Consider the following 13357-nt stretch of genomic DNA (forward strand, 5'->3'; position numbering starts at 1 on the left):
TTGTCTCTCTTGTTATTAAAATTGTGTTCATGGTGAGCAGTGCTTACATACAGTGCTTCTCTTTTGTAGAATGATGGTCTTTGCTGCCAGAGGTGAAGTACCAAACAGAGAAATCCCAGAGCAAGAGAGAAGCGGGAGTTAGTGCAGCCTTGTGCACTCTACCTCTTGTAATAGGAGCCTGAGGACACAGGGACTTCACCTGTCTTAACTTTCTGGAAAAGGAATTAGCAGAAAGTGAGGAGTTGATAGAATTTTGACAATAGGAATTCAGTGAGTCAGCAAACATGGTTTTATTGGCTTGATTACTGGTCTGCTGCTGGCAATGTCTGGCTTAGTCAGCCATGTACCAGCCTGACTTGCTGTGCATTTGTTTATTGCTTATTGATAATTAAAACATGAAGCTTTCAGAGCATCGGATTTCTTCACAAGTCAGTCATTCTTCATTATTTGTGTTGGGTGGCTTTCACACAAAGATCTGACACCTGCATGGACAACTCTTACTTTTCAGTAGGAGCAACTCAGCTGCATAAAAAATGAGTTAGTATTTAAGGAAAGACTGTGGAGATTGATGGTCCAGAAGTTCTGGGGGAAGTACAGGCTATAGTTCAGATCCTTTTAATGAAAGAGAATAGAGACTTTGTGCTCACATTGTGGACTGTGCTTGATTTTAAGAATGCCTTTCTGCTTCCAGTTACAGTATGCTATCTACATACTTCTCGCAGACCCCACATGGCACAGTGAAGTGCAAATTAAACTTGGGCTCTGGTGTTCTGCTTGCAAATATAGTGAACAATTGTTCTGATTTGGCAGGAAGAAGCAAGTAAAAGTATATAGATTGTATTTAGATTTTATTTGCACTGATTTTACACTGGTGTTGTTAGGTTATAGTGCTAGGTGAAGCCCAAACACAAGCTGTCATGAGGCATGGTTTATATCCTTACTGGCTGATGTTCAGTAAATTCTTAAAAGCAATGGCATATGCTGGTTCCTGCACCTGTGTTTCATTCTGCAGCAGCAGGGTCTCCACTATCCCCAAGAACTGTTGTGCTTTTCCAGCAGCCGCTCAAAGTGTCGACATGCAGATATGGGATGTGTTTTATGAAACTAGAATCAATTAACTTGCTGACATACTCTTGATTCTTGCTTAGCCTCCTAGATCTCCAGGTCTGATGAATAATTACTTTACAGGGCTATCTGCTAGTCTCCCAGTAACGTAACTTTTTGGAGGGTCAATCCCAGACCATTTTGTGAAGCAGTTAGCATAGCAGTGCTAGTTAGGCAAGGTACTGGTGCTATCGTGATTGTGCTGGGATTTGCGAATAATACTGGGATCATAGCATTGCAGTTTGTAACTTGTTGGAAGGTTGTCCCAGGATTTTGATGCAAGGGGGTATGATTTATCCTGACCACAAGGGGTTTTTTTTCTATGCAAAAAGTAACAAAAAGGTTAAAAACTTCTAGAAGCTTCTGCTGGGTGAAATTATTTTGTGGAGAAAACCTTAGATTTGGGCTTTAGGTTGTTCAGTTGATACTGTTCCTAACTGTAGGCATTAGCATCTACATCTGATGTGACAGAAATTTGGAAACATGGGCAATTCAGTTCAGGAGCTCTTTTTGTCAGTGAAACTGCTGAGTAAATGTACTGTTGACCACTTTCCTTTTTCACTCAGCCAGGATACTAGTTTTGCAATAAAAGCAATTCCAAAATAAGTCTTGTGTAACAGGATGAGAAACTTATCAAACTGCACCTCTGGAATTCTATGGAGACTTGGCCAATCCTATATAGCTTCAAATTTCTTCTTGTACTGGAAATCCCCTTCTCACTGATTGTTCTTCTGGGGCAAATTACTTTTTTTAATCTGTTTGCTTTTTTAATTTGTGGTGTCTCTGACCAGCAATTTAGATCTGGTGATTTCTAGACTAAATGAAAACTTAATGTCCCCCACAGTTTTGAGGGGAAGATCAATTTGCCCATCTCCTTAATTTCTGCTCCATTCTGAGCTAGCAAGCCTGAAGCTAGCCTTCCCCTCACAGCAGAATTTTAATGTTTGCTGTTCCAAAAAAAATGTTTTCACTTCTAACCACACACATCTTGCAGTTTTCTTTGAAAGACTTCCAGCCCCAGTTTTAGAACATCACAGTTTATTTTGAACCTTCTCCATCTCTTGGATTTCATGGTCTCACTTTCTTTTGATTTTAATTGCTTTCTTCGGTTTCCTTCCAGTCCTGCTCCACACCAACCCACCCCCACCAGCTCCTTCACTTACCTTGTTCCACCAGGAATGCTAGCTGGCAATGTATCTTCTTTACAAAGTGAATCTACTTCTCATACCAGTGTCACCCTTTCTTGTTACTGGTGGTTAATCAAAATTTGAGGGTTCAAAGTGCTTTTTCAGTCTGAAGAAAAGATTTGTTGATGGAATTAGATATTTTTCATGTAACCCCGTGTATTTATTATAATGGAAAAAAACATTCCTTTCTTAAGGAGCCAAATGCCAGATGTAGTTTTCCCACTTCAAATTTCTTTTGTCCAACATCTGGTGAAAGCCCTGTCTTGGTGTTTTTTCCTACTGCACTAAATTCCACCTGCACTAGGCTCTTTTGTTTGCAAGGTTCTTGTGTGCTTGCCTGCCTGTTATCCCTGCCTGGTTTCTACATGCGCTCCCTTTCTCCCATTGATTTCCAGCCAGGCAGGAAGCATTGGTGCGAAGCCAAGTTTTGAGCTGGCTCCCGTGGCTACTGTCCCCAAAGCTGGGCTCAGCCTGTGGGTCTGTCAGCCTGTCTGGGGCACGGTGGAGTGGCCTGCACAGTCCTGTTTTGCAGCTGCCACAAACCACTGGCAAGACACTTGCTGCATCACAGGAGGATTGCATGGGCCTAAAAAACTTTTTTTTTTTGTCTTAATGCTCTGACCTTAATTTAAACTGCAGAACAGTTCTGTGAGGCCTGTCTTTCAGCTTTTCTTTTTGATGGTATTTTCTGAGTGTTTCTGTGTCCTGTATTTGGATTACAAAATGTGAGAAACAGTAATCACCCAATTACCTACATAATTACATCTTGAGCCCTGTGTAGTCTGGAGCTATTAGCATTTCCCACCCTGAACCTGGAGATGTGACTGTTGAATTCCAATCAGTTTGCCTCTGAGGGCAGATGAACAATGTCTTGCTGTCACCACCTACCTCAGGTACTGTCTGTGCATTTTCATTAATAGGCACGAGTTTCCTGACAATGGGGAAAACCAATTCCCCTGAATGTCTCCAACCAAACATTTGTTTGCCAACACCCTGCATTTGGGCGGTTCTCTGGAAGGTTTCCTGCATTGCATCAAAGAAACAGTAATAGCAAAGCTGTTGGGGTGCAGAGGGATTCACAGAGCAGCATCAGCAGGGCATTCAGCGCAGGGGTGAAGTGGTAAACTACTGGGTGGAAGGGCTGTGTGTTTAAGTTACAGTGGCACATTGTCATTTATTCTACAGGTTGTCTCCTCATCAGTTGTACAGTTCATTTTTCATTATGCATTTAGTGTGAAAACACCATCTGTTTGTTCTAGGCAGTCTCTCATGTAATTATTCAGAGAAAGGTAACTGAATGCTAGTGAGGGCTCTCTCCTGTGTCTTGTGCCACTTTTGTTTATTCTTTCTCTATTTCACCTATGTTTTACTTGAAAACCAGATTCTGTCTTTTTCCTGGATCACATAGGGGGACTTTGAGAATTAAATTCCAAATATGAAATGTTTTCCAGATTTCATTTCTTGGGGACATGCTAATAAAATTTCCCATAACATAGGGAAAATAAAAAGCTGCCTGCCTCTGCAGAAGTAAGAGCAAGAAGTGGTCAGCTTCCCTGCTTAGTCAATTCCAGTGGGAGGAATGGCCCAGAAACTTTAACTTCTTAGCTGCAAAATCTTCACAATTTTTCTTACTGCATACTGGGTAGATCCTGAGGCACCTGTGAAGCCTAGAAGCAAAGAGATGTATTCCCCCAAATTTGTATCTCTAAGATACTGTCACCTTCCAGTGAACTCTGGCTTGCTAGGAAGAGTTCAGCTACACTCTTGTTTATGAACAGCGGAGTTCATAGTTGGAAAACTGTGAGTGCTACTTAAACAAATAATGGATGCACACAAACAAACATGGCTGCCAAACCCTCAGCAGCACAGCATCTGGAGCAATGTCCTGAAGACATGTTCCAATAAATCATATGGGGCTCATGGTATTTCAGAAGGGCAGTGACAGCTGCAGCTAATTGTATTTTCTAATTAACTCGATGAACACATGTTTTAGATGTTCCTGTCTCAGTAAAAGAAATTAGATGCAGATGATATTCAACATGGACTATAAGCTCTCTGCTATGTTGCAGAGTGCTAAAAAAAATTGGCTTATCTTCTCTCTTGCAGATGCAAAACATAACTGAGTGCACTCATGAGATCTTTAGTGATCTCAAATATTCCACTTTTAAATAAGTACACAGAATCTGTATTTCCTTGTATCATATTTGATCTCTAGCAATGCTGCCAGGTGTGTTCAACTTACAATCTTTTCACCCCATAGGACCTCAGAAAAACAAAAGATCAGTTTTTAAAAAGTTTTTTCTCTGTTTTCAAAATGCCTTCTTTCTGGAGTTCTAAACTTACGTGGTTACTTATAAAACTGCTTTAATGTTTGGTGGGTTTTTTATCCAGTAGATGGGCCGGATCTGGGGGGGTTTCTAGAGGTCAGACCTAAAAGCAGGATTTTCACAATGTCCCAGATTTTAGGCCTTATTTTGAGGTGCCTAGTTGTCCCCTTTCACAGACACTGAGTCCGTGTGCTCAGGCTTCTGGTTTTCAGGGCCAAGTGAACAAGTTCTTATTTGTATTCCCCCCCTCAAAAGACCAATTTCCCTTCACAGTTCATGGTAGAACCTGTAGTTAACCTACTGACACCTGCAAATAACATCACCAGGTTTTGTGCCAAGTGACAGACCTAAATTCAGGGTTCAGAGAGGTAAATTTAGGGAACCGAAGGAAGTTGCAATGAAGTCAGATATTATTTTGATTAAATTGGCTTTGCTTACAAGGAAAGGACAAAGTTATTTCTGCCTGAACGCTAGTAGCAAAAAAATTGTTTAGAGTTTTTTCCAGACAGCAGTTAGCCCAGAATGTCCCTAGTGTTTTCTGAGGAACATATTCTCAGTGCTTTTCTTGGCTGAATGTACGTATTTGTTTATATCCTGCTTCATTTCCATCTCCAACCTTGTCTTCCTAGTATATGGGAAAGTGATGTTTTCCCACCTGGTGCCTGATCCTGTTCCCTGCATGTCCAGGTTTCTTTCCTGTGGAGACCAGGATATAGCAGGGAATTATGAAAATCCAGATGTTCTTCTGACAGGGAGTTGGGATGCAGCTGGATCATCTGTGCAGCTCCAAGAATTGGGAAGGGCCCTCAAAACCGTCATTTTAGATGGAGCTGCTGGGAATGGGTATTATCCAGTCTGGCTTACATCAGTCAGCAATATCCCTTTACTTGCATGTGCTTTTCATAGGTCTTTGTTTTGCTTGGTGAAATGGGCTTTTGTTTTGGTGCTGATTTTTTCATCTGGAAAAGATATTACTTGTTCATAAAAATTACTACTAATGAAGGACAGTGACTATATTTATTAGCTTCAGTATGATTTAATCTTAACCCATGATGCTGTATATACTGTATTTACTGTCATTTGTCTTCTGAATCAGTATCTCAAAAGCCACATGGAGGGTACTGGGATCTTGATGCCATCCACACATGTTATTCTTGCAGTCCTTCTGCCATTCCTTCTGGTGCATCCAAACCTGGATATTCCCCTTCATTCTCTATTCAAACCAGTTTTAATGTTGGTATCACAAGCCTGTACAGTGTGAGGCAACCACTGATATAAAGCCGCATGTGATGAAGAAATCCTCATGCTCATCTAGAGCTCTTTGCAGAGTACGTAAGTTTTCCAGAAGTCATTTCTCACATGTTGTTTCTGTGGCATTTGCAGGGCTAACCACAGCAGTTATTAGAGCCATTGATGTAGCAGGTGTAAAGAGGAGTCCAGTCCCGGTCTTGAGAAGCATTAAGGATGGAAATGTACCAGAACATGCTTATTTCAGGTAGGTAAGTACATATTTGGAGGCTAGCTCTGCATGGAAGCAAGGTGTCTGTGGATTAAATAAATCAAGCAAGTCTTGCTCATAGAGCAAGTTTCATTGTTTGAAAATAAATATTCTAGAGACACAGAACATCCAAAGTACTTAGATATCTACTTCCTATTTACATAATGGAGCTAGGTGTCTTGACAGGCTTTGGACAGTGGATCAAAACTCAGCTTCTGGATCTGTTCAGCAATCTAACCTAACGCTGTGGAAAAGGTTCCCACCCTCAAAGTACGGACGGTGAATTCACTTGTCAGGCTACTCCTGAGGTAGTGCAGTTTTCAGCCTGACTTGTTAGTATGAGATAGATTATTTCTGATTTATGGTAGATGATGGACTGTCAGGGATATCCCATCTATAGCTGTGTAGATGGCTGCAGATGGTACGAGCCTCGGGAGTAGCAGAAATACCCACTTGCACAAAAAATTGGTGGATGGCTATTATCAAGTTAGTGTATCATGGTCATTTTGCCCAACAAGGGCCTGGAATTGCCCTATTTTCTGTGAGAGTGTGTGACACAATGCAAGGGAGCTCAGAAGAAGCAGAGCTGCCCCTTGATATCTGTCTTCAACAAATTACTGTGAGATGGCGTGAAACCAGAGAGATGAAGGGGAAATTGCTGCCTTGTTTACAGGCCGCATACTTTATTATCAGGCTGGTCAATCAGAAATGCCTATCCCTAGGATAGACACATACCTGGGGAAAGCCCAGGAAGATATTCTCATTGTGTTTTGGGGTGGAACAGTCTCTGGACAGGTCAGTGGTGAACATGCAGTATTGGCTGTCTTAGGTTTTCACTTTTTCAGCTACCTCTTAGCCGAGGCGACAGGAAAGCAAAAAGTAATTAATTATAGCACACACAATACGCAAACATCTCTGGGTATCCTTGGATACAAGCTTTTGCCTGTATACTGCCAACAGGTAATGGAGTAGATGCAGTGGGGTTGTGCTTGACACAGCTTCCCTACTGTGAATGCAGCAGTGATGCTGAGCAGGATGAGAGAGAGTACAAATTAGGAACCTTGAGGAAGCAATGGTGCTGAGGGAAGCGGCAGCGCCCTTTGGCTTTTTTAGTCATTGCAATAACATAGCTCTGCTTGGAGAAAAGAAGGTGCCCCTAGGGAATAATAAAATGACTCAGATGCACCAGCACCTCATGACCACCTAGGAACCACTCATTACTCTGTACTTATAAGACCTGTGAACTCAGAGCAAAGCTTGAAAAACCACTTTCAGATACCTGACACAGTAATAGTGCTGAAGTATAAAGGAGAGACAAAATAAAGAAAAATCCAACTGATGATGAGATCTTGTTCCTTTTCAACTCTGCGAATCTGTGAAGGGCAGGTCATGTGGCACATGGATTGAAAAGGATTTGCGCAATGTCTCCAGAATACTTTTAGCATTCAAAGCAGGAGGAAGGGAGGGTGCTTTTCAGAACCAAACCCACCACATTTACTGTGAAAACATCAGCCATAAGCATACATGCAATATACCAACTGCCAAATAGCACAGATTAGACTTGAATGGAACAGTGCAACTGACTGCGTTGAGTATATATGCCCTTCTCATTATGGTTAGGGGTGTTTACTGAATAATGTCTTGATTTCTATGGTTACCCCAGAAATGGGGTGGGGTTCAAATACCTGCTATTTCTAAACCTTTTATTTGCCATCCCACAGGAAAGGAATTTGCACTGTGGTAGAATTTATATTTCTTCTTCTGTTTCTTTCAAAGCCAGTTACTGTAGGGTGCTATGGGGTTGAAAATCTTTGGTCTCATAGAAACATACAGAATACCTTGTAAAGAGCCTAGAATCTGTTAATATAGGGCTATCAGGAGTAAAAATAAAATAAAGTTAAATGTAAAGCTATAAGGATTGCATAAAACCTTTGCATTGACTGGTACCAGTTCAGATCATCACAGGGCATCATCATTCCCCAAACTCAAGCTATTAATGCTGTAGCTCAAATCCTGTTCTCACTTCACACTACTTGTAAATGTGGACAAACTAGTGTGTTGCCATTATGTGATGAAACCAGAGTACTACAATCCTAGGCCACTGTTAAGAGTAGGTAGGAATGGTCTTTGTGTTGGTTTGAATGGTCCCCATCCCAGTACAGATATTCACTCCTAGCCTCAATTTCCTTGTGCTGGTTACACCAACACAGGTGTTCATAGAATGAATAAGTCAAGAGAAAGCTGCTAACTCCTATTTTGTGCCACATTATTGTTCAGTTACTAGTTCCTAATTGTTAGGTGCCATGCAGCTGCACAAACATATGTGCCTGCATGTTAGGCTACTGAAGGGTTGGAAGAAATGAGGAAATGTGGAGATAAGATAGGAGAAGAAGGGGGATAGCAGCTTCTGCTGAAAACAGCAGTGATGTCAAAAATTATTTTAAATCTCACGTAGAAACAAATGTGCTGGTGTGGAGCTGCATAGGCACTTCACCAGGCAGAAGAGCTGAGGCTGGCCAGAAAGGGGAGGTTAGACAAACAGAAGAGGTTCAAGCCTCAATGATTTTGAATGCGAATGTGAGAGTGGTGAAGAAAAGGTAAATGACCTCATAATATAGCTGGGACAAAGCAGCTTTTTTGCTTTTTGGAGCACATGAGGACCATTGTATCTTGTGGCCTATCTTGTGGATCTGGCATTGTTTGCAAGCTGATATAGGTGGGAATCAGAAACCTCCTACAGTGCAGTGATTGAAATCGGTTGGAAGTAATTTGATTAAGTTCAGTTGCACTTTAAGTGCTGGGGAAAAAAGTTCCCCTAGATATGTATCTGCATCTTTAATATCAGGAGGGAACAGATAGTGTAAATCAGGAAAGAATTCATGTAGGCAAACATGTTTTCTCACTCAGATCAAATACTTGGCATTCAGAAATACTTGGTATGTGGCCATGTAATTTACAGCCTTTTTTAAAAGTAGGAAATGCAGGATTTCCAGCACTGCAGCTCATCTTTGATTGCAGGGTCACAAAGTACACTTCCTATCAGTGATATCTGATTGTTGATATGGTAAAAGGAAGCAAACTGAGTCACATTGTTTTACAGACCAAGCCTATATGCTTAAAAGCAATCACTACATTTCCACAGAAGAACATTGCTGGGCTTCAGATTCCTGTCAGCAAGGCTGAAACATTGACTTGAAATTAATTCTTGCATGTCTTTATAGATGGAAACAGTTGTTTGTCAGCAACAGATAGGATTTGTAGCTCTTAAGAAGTAGAATAACAATTTGTTAGCAGCAGGACGTTGAATTGGTGTGAGAGGGTTTTTGTTGTTGCTTGTGTCCCTATATATATAGGGGCAGTCTGTAAAAGCCTAAGATGAGGTTAGTGCTGGAGTTAGTGGCACTGTTATGTCATGTCCATACTGCTTGGGGTGAAATTGGATTATCACAGGATCCTGTGAAATAATATCACAGGAATTAATTTTGCTCATTTATGAGTGTCTCCAGAAATTTTGAGCAAATGCTATTACAAGTATCATACTTTGTCTGGTTTCTTGACACTTAATAATAGTTCTATTCGACTGGACAATAAGCTTTAAATAAGTTGTTACCTGGGAAGGTATCAGTAAGCAGGTACTATCAGACACTAGCACTCAAAGTAATCCTATACAAACTTGATTCAGGCTACTTGTCCAGAATATTCTTACACTCTAGCCAATTTTAGAGCAGGGATTTCCTGACCTGGATGACATTTCTGTGCATCTAGCAGTCCTTAGTGGATTTTCCTCTATGTTCTTGTTGAATCGTCTTCAGTCTCTGTACACTTTTGAAATACACCAAATCCTTTGGCAAGAAGTTCCCCAGGTCAAGTATTTGTTGCATGAAGAACCACCTCTTATTGTTTGTCTGAACTTTGCTATCTTTAGCTTTAGGTTCTTATATTAGAAGAATATTCTCATATTGACAAAAATTGAATAAAGGATTGCCTCTGATCCTTGTTCTAAACTGCCTCAATATTAAAAAAAAAATCGAAAGCACCTGGAACCTGATATAACCACAGTTTGTGGCTAGTTATATTGAGTATGTATTAATGCCTTTCCAAATATTTGTTATTGCTTTGAAGTGTGTATATAGATGCTTCTTCCATTTGTACAATCCTTTTTTGTATAGAAGAATTGTTACAGTGGAAAAACAAGTACAAACCAAATTTTGTGGCTCTGTCATACAAAGTTAAGAAAAATGAACACTGTGTAATGTTATCTTAGCCAGAAGGAGGTCAGAGAAGTAGAAGATAGGAGACAAATAATTTTCTAATGTGAGTGGACTGTTTCTTTAAATATATGCCAGGAGTTCAGAGTAAGTACTGAGCAGGGTAGGTAGCTTTCTCTGGGAGAGTAGGCTGCTGAAACTGAAAATAATTTGTCAGGTTTTTTGTCACTGCCTATGTATACAAACAGAATGGTTGGTCGTGTCATAAAAAATTCCTAAATGTTGCAAAAGATAAAATCTTCCTGTGAGTAGCATGTCACCCTAGACTTTATTGAACTTGCTGTTCACATTAGAAACCACGCTAAGGACAGAAATGTAACCAAACATAGGACAGGCACAAATTTATAGAAAAAAAATAATCCATTTACGTTGTATCAGCAGTATAGTTTCACTTACTGATTTCTGTAGCTTATTTTCTTGGGTGCTGTATTTCCATGTCCAAGACTGAGTGGTGGCAGGTGATGTTTCAAGTTCTGCTCTTTGGTCCTTTCCTGTGCTTGGTATATATTGCTTCTTGGTATCAATTGTTATTGTTTCCAAGTGGTAGGGGAGTCAGGAGTGATGTGTGCTAATGGAGTGCCTTAACACTCTAATCCACTGCCTTTCCCAATCCATTTTGGGTTGGTATGTGGCCCAGGAAGGGGTGGGGTGGAATTGTACCAAGCACTGAGCAGCCCAAGACAGGTGGGGAGTTGCACCACCACAGAGGTGTAAAAAGTCCTGTCAAAAGTTAGCAGTAATCACTGCTGAAGATTGCTATAGTTTGAATGTACATTGGCAGAACTCTAAGAGAGATGGCAGTCTAGAGGACAGGTGAATGTGTGCCTCATATGCGTCCTCCACTTCATAAAATGGTAAAGAAGGAAAGAATACACTGCAAATAGTTTCAAAAAAAGTTTCCATTTAGAATTATAGAATCCTAGAATGGTTTGTGTTGGAAGGGACCTTAAAGGTCGTCTAGTTCCAACCCCCCTGCCATGGGCAGGGACACTTTCCCCTAGACCAGGTTGCTCAAAGCCCCGTCCAACCTGGCCTTGAACACTTCCAGAGAGGGGGCAGCCACAGCTTCTCTGGGCATCAACAACTTCTCTGTGTCATCAGTGATAGATAAACTAATAGAAAAGCTCAATCCATACCCTTGAAATAATCACTGCTATGAATCTGCTGCTCTGTCCAAAAAGAAGACAGATGAATACTTGTAACATAGAAAGAGGATTAAGCACAACATGGACTTGAGTTGAGCCAAGGTACTTTGTAAATAGAGGTTTTCTTTGAAGATAGTTATTAAGCCATTGCAAGGTAATAAAAGCAAGTAAGTCTTTTGCACAAGTTCTTAAGGTATTTCCTCATATACTTGTTACGCTTTGTGAAGAAGAAAATGCTGATATATCAAAGCGTTTTCCATGAAAGTGAATTTCTCATATATAAGGTTTGTATTCCTATCATCTGCCTATGTTTTAGTTTCTCTTTAGTCATTCATTATTTCCTGGAGGGAAATTCTCCCTGGGACCACCCAATTCCTTTAATTTGCCAAGGATCCTGTGATAAGATAGATGACAGTAGAAGTGAGGTGAAATAAATACAGAATAGCTTAGGTGGCAGAGGCTTGAGCACAAACCCAAAGTCCAAGTTCTATTACAGGGAGCATCCTCAAGTCCACTGAAACTCTGGGCTTGCATCCCCTGTGGAGTAAACACAGCCTTCTCATCTTGTTTGTCCCTTCAAGGTAACCTGAACAGTGTCACATACACAAGTGTAGTTCAGAGGGCAGAGGGGTGAGCCAGGAGGCCAGGGGCCTGGCATTTTTCTGTCTTAGTCCTGGGAATGCTAGTAGTTCATTCAAGATCCTCTCAGCATTTTCACACTCGTGTCTTGATCCTATTTTCATAGCAAAACAAAACTGTCAAGAAAGAAGAGATGTCAATCCAGGAACCATAAATACACTCATTGCCCTGACTTAGCATAGAAAAAGAAGAAATGCATATCTGTGCCACTGGATATGAGAAGTTCCCTTCTCCATGATATCCTTATGTAATGAAAAGGTCAACAAATGCGATAGAAACACTTACAGAGAAGGTCCCTAAAGGTAAATAGAAGTGGTGAGCATTTAAAGCTTTTAGAATTTTGTTGACATTTTGGTTTTAGCTTGGACAGTTAAATTCTGAATCTCTTGTCTGCTTGCAATCTTGAAAAAAAATGTGACCTCAAAAAAAGGAAGAAAAGAATTGTCAATATTTTTGAAGTCTCATTATTTCTGTGGAAGCACGTAATACATATCTTTGTTAAAAAAGCCACGCTAAGAGTGTGGACTTACTCACTTGGTCCTCTTATGAGCCATGCAACTTTCATCATTCTGGAAAATAGTTGTAAGGAAAAGCTAGAAATCATTAATCTCAGGAGCTCCATGTGAGTGTTGCTTCAGTGCTTAAAAACTGGTTTTGGCATTTTGGCATTTTATATTAGCTGAGTCAAGAAAGCTGCTTAACTCTCCTCTTTTTGCTTCCTTCTCAAAAACAGAAGGTTCATTTGAAGGTAAGGTGATTAACTGGTCCAAATGTGCTCTCAAAACAAGCTACTTCTCTAATGACCTCTTATTTCCACTGATTTTTATAAGGATTATAGGTATAAAAAATAGTTATCTGCAAAAGAAAAAAAATATTAGATAGTCCTCAGTTTACCTGTCTTGTAGTAAGGAATAGGAGACATTGGTAGACTGATACTGGAGTTGCCAATGCACCCTTTGGAGGGAAAAGTCTTACTTCACATATCAGCTGGAGTAATTGGCTGAGTCCATGGAGATACAGGCAAGTGGCATCTGGTCAACCTAGTACAACTTTTTATTCCAGAAAATTTGATCATGTTTCTCGTGAATTGTAACTTTTGTGGAATAAGATAGTTGGACCTGTCAGAGGTTGATAATTGTTTAAAATAAATAATATTTGTTAACGATGCAAAATTATTGAGCATTAACTA

At 40.4% G+C, this 13357-nt stretch overlaps 1 long non-coding RNA gene across 1 annotated transcript in view; it reads left to right on the plus strand.

Annotated features, from left to right (window-relative positions):
- The window catches only part of LOC141942186 (uncharacterized), a 28591-nt gene that overhangs the window by 7505 nt on the left and 7729 nt on the right, over nucleotides 1-13357 (plus strand). Inside the window, exon 2 of the long non-coding RNA XR_012628558.1 lies at nucleotides 6002-6113. This is a non-coding gene — a long non-coding RNA (uncharacterized LOC141942186). The remainder of the gene's footprint in view (nucleotides 1-6001; nucleotides 6114-13357) is intronic.

Source organism: Strix uralensis, chromosome 4, assembly GCF_047716275.1.
Source record: "Strix uralensis isolate ZFMK-TIS-50842 chromosome 4, bStrUra1, whole genome shotgun sequence".
Taxonomy (NCBI): Eukaryota; Metazoa; Chordata; class Aves; order Strigiformes; family Strigidae; genus Strix; species Strix uralensis.